This window comes from Lactuca saligna, chromosome 9 (assembly GCF_052625555.1).
Source record: "Lactuca saligna cultivar CGN05327 chromosome 9, ASM5262555v1, whole genome shotgun sequence".
NCBI classification, from domain to species: domain Eukaryota; kingdom Viridiplantae; phylum Streptophyta; class Magnoliopsida; order Asterales; family Asteraceae; genus Lactuca; species Lactuca saligna.
The window spans coordinates 3,775,633-3,783,316 of NC_136425.1; the positions used below are offsets into that span (position 1 = coordinate 3,775,633).

Genomic DNA, 7,684 nt, shown 5'->3' on the forward strand with positions numbered 1-7,684 from the left:
TCTAAATTTACATTAGCAGTAAATACGATACTTTTGAATGTATTCTATGTATTCTGTCAGAATAAAATCTATGTATTTTGCCAAAATGTATTCTATGTATTCTGTCATATTGTATGTATTCTACCAGAATATATAAAATGATAGTTAATTGCAAGTAACATATTTTTAACCATAATTAGTTTTTGTTGAATTTGTGATAGGAATGGCTGGAAAAATGCATTGAAGACCTAATAGGAATAACTTGAAGTACGAATAAAGTTTGATCATACCGACAATTTAAGAATTGTTATTTTTTAAGAATTTTATTCATTTTTGTTGATATTCTTTTAGAATATGTATAATTATATTAAAATATATAAGGCTTTTAGTCTATAAGAATATGTATGAATTGTATTTAAGTTCGGATGTATAAGAATATATTAGAATGTTGTTATTTTTCAACCTCATATTCAATAATTATGTTATTCTTCAATAATATTCTAATAGAATAAAATTCTAAAAAAACATCACTCTAACAAAAAAATATTCTTACAAAATAAAATAGGTTATGTTTACAAATTACGTTAGAATTAAAATTGAATTAATTAAAACAATTCAGATTTTTAAAATTAGGAGAATTAATTATCCCAAAAAATCCAAAAAATTTCCTTTTATAAATGTAGTTAATTATCTAAAATACCATTTTGCTAAAATTTGTGTGATTATATGTTACATGTTATCCCATTGTAATATCATAAACTCTCAAATCATTTTCATTGATTAATTCTATCCATTGGTCCACATATGTGCATTCTCTCACACAATAATTAGTAAAAACAAAATAACATAAACCTACATATACTTTGTTTGATATTTGTTAATTGAGTCAAATCTAATTGAGTACCAATAAATATTACATAGGCTCTTACCAAAACCATTACGGCACCTAAGACTAAGTCAGACTCAACTAGTTGTGGTATCAGATATATATCTAAGACTATTAGACCGACTCAATTTGTGGTATCAAACGGTCTGAATTTGAGAATGTGAGGCCCAACCTTTTTTTTAAACAGCAAATATATACTAAACTATTCCAAAATTATTTTACATATGTCTACTGTGTGAGATTTGAAGCTTCAACTTCAAATCAAAAAGAATGACAACACCGAATACCGCATAAACTTTTTGATAGCCCCAACCTCTTACTAAAAGAAATATCAAAGAGTCCCTAATAAAGTAAAACCAAGCGCTCAACAATTGTAAAATTTTACCCCAAACACAGAAAGTGGAATAATTCATTATTTTGACTGGCGCTGCTACAGTTTTCGTATCGATTTGATTGTTTGTTAAGCTTGTTGTTTTCTAATTGACACTAATAATTCAGAGGACAACGCAGAAAGTGGAATGGAACAGGATAGATTCTTTTCTTTTACACATCTCACATTGCATGAAAGCAATATCCAATCAGAACTCGCAGCATGAAACTGAAAATAGAAATATAGAATTAATGGACCCAAATCTGGCTGCAAAGGTAGATGGTGAAGCATATCACTTAAGAAACCTAACTACTAAGAATGAGTTATTTCTATTTGATATATTTTCTTTGACTTGGAGTGAGTTATTTTGTACATTGACTTGCCAATAGTCATACATTGATGCCATTTTATTAAACCTCCAAGATTATTTTTTCATGAAGTGTGGGTCAAGAAATTAAAGATCTGCATACTTAATTAGAGAATATATCCCCACTTTCCCACCCATCATCACCCGAAGTTTATTATTATTATTATTATATTTATTAATATTTTTAGTGCAAGGAACAAGACCTCAGTTTAAAATACATTTTTATAAAGCATCACAAGGAGATTTGCATTGTGGGTAGGAAGAGATACTATGTGTCAACTTGATTATAGCACAAAGGATAGTTTTCAAGCAAATCATCAGGAGCATAATTCTTATCCAGACAAATATCCAAAAGGAACTTCTCTTTTTCATAATTTGTTTGCTTTTTTTCTTCTCCAATTCCTTTGAGGATTAAATTATGAAACCAGTGACACTCAGCACCCCCTATATATAGAAGCCATGAAGCCTCAAAGTCTACCAAGACAAGCTTGCAAGCACATCTTACCTCTCATCAGCTAAATGGATAGAGTAACAGACTTGGCATCTAAGAAAGCTGCAGTGATCTTCACCAAGAGTTCATGTTGCATGTGCCACAGTATCAAGGCACTATTTTACGAACTTGGAGCAAGTCCTGCTATTCATGAAGTTGATCATGATGCAGATATGGAGTGGGCCCTGAAACGCCTTGGTTGTAATCCTTCCCTCCCAGCAGTGTTCATAGGTGGTAAATATGTAGGCTCAGCCAGAGATGTCATTTCCCTTCATGTTGATGGATCGCTGAAACAAAAGCTTATTGAAGCAAGAGCAATCTGGTTCTAGCTATATATATATAGCTCTACCATAAACATTAAAAAAAAAAAAAAGCACTATGTCGGTTTGTGTTATAGTAAGATAATCAAGTAGCAAAGACATCATGTTAGAATAACATGAATGTTCAGTGTACTAAGAGCTGCTCTTTTTTGCGTGCTCTCTTGACTGTACATAAAGGAGTCATCCTTTGTTAATTTTGACTTCCTGGTCTTCAAGATACATACTTTATTGTAATTATGGCCTTCTTATGTTATCCTCGTTATCATTGTTTAATTTCATGGGACATCAGTGATACATATATACGAGTAATTAACCATACTTTTAAGCTATAAGAAATTTAAATTCTGATTATCATCTGACATGTTTTGACAAAGAATTAATCATCCTCCTTGTCCCTGGTGACAAGCGAACAGCTGTATCCCTACCGCCAGAAGAAATAAAAGAGAGGTTCTCTGTATCTTATGGTAAAAAATGATGTATTGCTTGCTTCTTGCTTACTTGGTGTTGTAAACATCATGACCATTTGACTTGGTGCTTTGACTTTTAGCCCAAAAGTCTCCCCTAGTTTTTCTGTTATTCCCTATGAGATCCCAACATTATTGTAAAAAAAAAAAAAAAAAAAAGGTAAACACCATCCGTGGGTGCTCCCACCAACTAGTCACACGGTCAACATGGCAAGGTAAATGACATTAATTGTACTCTTTAAAGTAAGGAAGGTGATGACCAGGCTCAAGCCTGATACCTTACCACTAGGACACTCATGCGCAGGGACATGATCCCAACATTATTGTAAATCACTTAGCTCATATGCACTTGAACATTTACTTGAGCTAGGATTTCATTGTAACCATATTACGTAATATGTCCATGACTCCATGTCTTATGATCAAGCCCACGAAGAGTACTATACATGTTTAGTCCTATGCTTGGTGTGATTGAACGGGTGTATGGAACGAAACTCGATAGTCAGCCAGGTTTTGTCTTCCTGGGTTAGGATCATTATTCGGATTTGGCTCAAGATAAAATAAATAAATAAATAAATAAAAATACCTTTACAGCTTGTTCCCGAGATCCACTTACGGAGAGAAACGGAGAGAAATCGAGGGAAGGTGAGGGAAATCGAAGGAAACCCGCGTTCCCGAGTTTAATTGATCGAAGGAAAGTGAAGGAAAGGGACGGATTTTGGAGATTGATTTTCCTTCCAAATTTTCCTCTCAAATTGGGCGGAAACGGGAAGAAAATTGGAAGCGGATCATGCCTTATCTTCATATGGACCATTATACCCTCAACCCTATTTATAAAATATCATGTAGCCGCACGTCCCATACACAATCGTCTTGCTCAAGTTCGCGCCATATTCTGATCAGGTACGTTTCTTCTTCATCCTCCATGTACGTTTCTTATTCATCCTCCATGTACAGTCTTTTTCTTCTTCATCTTCTACTTGCATGACCTTCCCATTGTGTTAACGATGCAAACATGCTGATCAGTTAATGTTATTTTAATACAAATAAGTTTGATTCGGTGTTATGCTTTAATGTATGTTAATGCTGTGTTTAATACATCTTCTGCACAATGATAATCAGTTTCATATCATCACCTAAGTTAAGTGTTATGAGTTATGACCCAATTACCTAAATAAAAAACAAAACTATTGTATTAAAAAGAACACCAGATCATATTTCACGATTGTGTTAGTAATCATATATAGATTTGTAAACAAGTACATGTCAAATTTTAATTATGAAACTCCAAAATAAAAGAAGATATCTAAAGAACAACTATGCTGCTATAATGGAGACATAAAATCTAAATATGAGCATTATATAAAGTTGAAATAGATCACATATATAGTTTATAAGCTAGCAGGACACAACCAAAGTCTTATTCATTCTTAAAATCGAAGAACGTGAAAAATCATTGAAATTAATAAATTTTCAAAGTTGGAGTGAATTGGATTATGCAATTATATGTATATGAACAATATGCATAATTTTTTTAGGATTTGATGTTGATGAATAATAATCTTAACTTTTCATCAGTTAATGTACCCTTTAATGCATGTGAATGTTTGTGTTTGGACGTTTTTTTTTTCATTAATTGATTTATAGTCTTTTGCATTGATGTTATGTTTAATACTCATCCTTTGTTTATGTGTAAACACCATTATATGTTGAATGCCTCATCCTTTTCATCAGTTAATGTACCCTTTATTATTTTTTTCTTTCAATTCTTGCAATTAACCAATTACTATTCACTGTAAAGTATAATAACTTTGGACCAATGTTGAATGCCTCACAATTGACGAGTCTTGAGATTCCTTAATATATTATTGTATATGTTGTTTTTTTTTTAATGCCAAGTTCTTTGGCAAGATCATTTTGGGTTATTACATATGTTCTGCAGCAGTAAAATTAAAGTAAGATCAATAACCTTTATGCATAGTTGTAAACTTCAAAGTGGTCCAAGAGATAGCATATGAGCTGACTTCGAGTTCAAATTCACATAGCTAATGAGATTTTTCTTCTTTTTCTTGATTAAATGAATTTTTAGTATTAGGAAAGTGCCATGATCAGTCAAGACGATGATGGGGAAAAAAGACGAAGGCTAGTGGTTACTGTGATGTTCATGGCCATTATAATACAACGTAGACTTTCGAAAAAAAATAACCATAATTTACTTAGTAAGGAAGAACTATTAAAGCGTCAACTTGAACGAGAACGACTATTACACAAACTTATTAAAGGTGGGAAATGTCGTGAGCTCATTCGTGTGAGTGAAGAAGCTTTTAGAAAGTTGTGTACTATCTTACAACGTGATGGTGGACTGCGACCTACGCAACGCATGTCTGTTGAAGAACATGTTGCAAGGTTACACATCGTAGGTAACGATATGAGAAATACAATGGTTTCCTTCATTTATGGGCGTGCTAAATCTACAACAAGTAGGTGCTTCCATAGAGTTCTTCGCGCGGTTGTAGCACTAGAAAGTTACTACATTCAACAACCTAAAGGTGATGTGGTCCCGAAAGAAATTCAAGAGAAAAAGAGATTTTATCCCTACTTCAAGAATTGTGTAGGGGCAATTGACGGGACACATGTTCGTGTAAAAGTACCCAATAGAGATGCCCCTAGATATCGTGGTCGCAAGGGTTACCCTACCATAAATGTCTTAGCCGCATGTTCATTTGATTTGAAGTTTACGTACGTTTTAACTGGGTGGGAGGGCACTGCCTCGGACTCAAGGATAGTGAAAGATGCACTTAAAAGAGACGATAAGCTACTAATTCCTAGGGGTAATTTTTGTTAACTAATTTAATTTTGTGTGTAGTCTTTTATTAGAAAACTAATTACATGTTATTTATAGGCCGATATTGTTTGGTAGATGCTGGTTTGCCTCATACCATTGAACTAATGACACCATATAGAGATGTCAGGTATCATTTGAAAGAGTATTCTGCTCACCCCCCAGTTAATGCAAAAGAGTTGTTCAATCTTAGACATGCTTCTTTACGTAACGCAATAGAACGGTCGTTTGGTGTTTTAAAAAGAAGGTTCCCAATCGTTAGAAGTTCACAAGAACCTTTTTACTCTTGCGAAACACAATCGGACATTTTTGTGGCATGTTGTATCTTACACAATTTTTTACTAGACGAGGATCGTGATAAAAAACTTGAACATGAAGTCTTACAAGAGGTGTTGGATGAACAACCACAACAAGTGAGACATGATGTTAATAACGGACGTGTGCGTAGTGATGGGGCTGAGGAATTGAGGAACGCTATTACAACTCAAATGTGGAATGATTACTTGTTGAAACCAAACAATGAAATAGATATGTCTAATTAGTTTTATAGTAGATTAACGATTTATCAGTTTTATTTCATTCTGTTAATTTAGTTTAATTTTGTAGTGACATTTGCAATTTCTTTTTTTTGATGGTGTTATTTAAATTATGAGCCCTTTCTTTTTTATAAATATTTGTACAATTTTTAATAATGTATTTCTGGTTATCTTATCTTTGTATGTACAGAGCAATCATGAACAAAAGGGCAGCGGATGGAAGTGTTGTGAAAAAAGAAAATTTGACATGGACAGATAATATGGACAATGCTCTAGTTGAAGCTCTTGTAAAGGAAGATGATATAGGTAATCGGGTGAATGGTACATTCACTTCGCAAGCATATGCGAACATGATTGCAGGGTTGAGTAAAGAGTTTAACAAGTCTATTACAAAAGATCAACTTAAAAACAGAATGAAAACTTTAAAAGGTAATTTTAGTAAATGGTATGATATGTATCGGGGTACTTCGTTGAGTGGGTTCTCATGGAATTCTCAAACAAAACACATTGAAGCAGAGGATGAAGTATGGGAGCAATTAATTAAAGTATGTGTTGGTTTTACGTTTGATTCATTGTTTTATATAACTTTTTTACCATTAACTTTACTAATTAATTTTTTGGTTTGTTTATAAACAGGCTAACCCTGAAGCAGCTGCATTCAGGACCAAAAAGATTTCAAATTACAATCAGTTGGAGATGTTATTTTCAGATGATAGAGCATCGGGATCAAAAGCGGAAACAGCAAAAGAAAAAAATGCCCGATTAAGCAAATCCAAGGAAATTAAAATAGAAAAAATTGCTGATGTGGAAAAACTAATGGCAAATAAGGAGGTAAGTTTGGAGAACGTACACAAAGATGATGATGAGGACATTCAAATAGTGTCAGTAACAGATGTTTCACCTAATGGAAGTTCAAAAGCAAAGAAGCTGAAGAGTAAAAAAAGAAAACTAGAAAGCAAATTTCAAGATGAAGATGAAGTAGTAGTTGAAACTGAACCTAAACCTCAACCTCAATCAGAATCTTTTGAACACAATATTGTGCAAACATTTAAAGAAATCGTTGATGTTATGAGGGAAGGGAACAAATCTCGTGACTATACAGGTGAGGAAATCGAGAAAGAGTTAGAGTTGATGGGTTTGGATGACGATGAATTTGCGGATGCTTTCATATATTTATCACGTAATCAAGCCGATGCTAGGACAATTTTTAGTTCTTCAATGAGGATGAGGAAGATATTTTTAAGAAAGATGATGTGTGAAGCTAAAAATTGAATCATATCTTTAGGTTTTATGGGATTTGTTTTTTGTTTTTTTACAGTAGGTTGCATTGGACTTCATTTGTAAGAGGGGGAATTTTGATTTTCTGGGTATTCATTGTTGAATTGAGTTTATTTCATTAGTTGATAGTTTGATTAAATGTTTTTGATTGA

At 33.0% G+C, this 7,684-nt stretch overlaps 1 pseudogene; it reads left to right on the plus strand.

The window, feature by feature from the left end:
• Nucleotides 1-2,061: 2,061 nt before the first annotated feature.
• LOC145015722 (glutaredoxin-C11 pseudogene) lies at nucleotides 2,062-2,646 on the plus strand (annotated as a pseudogene).
• Nucleotides 2,647-7,684: the final 5,038 nt, after the last annotated feature.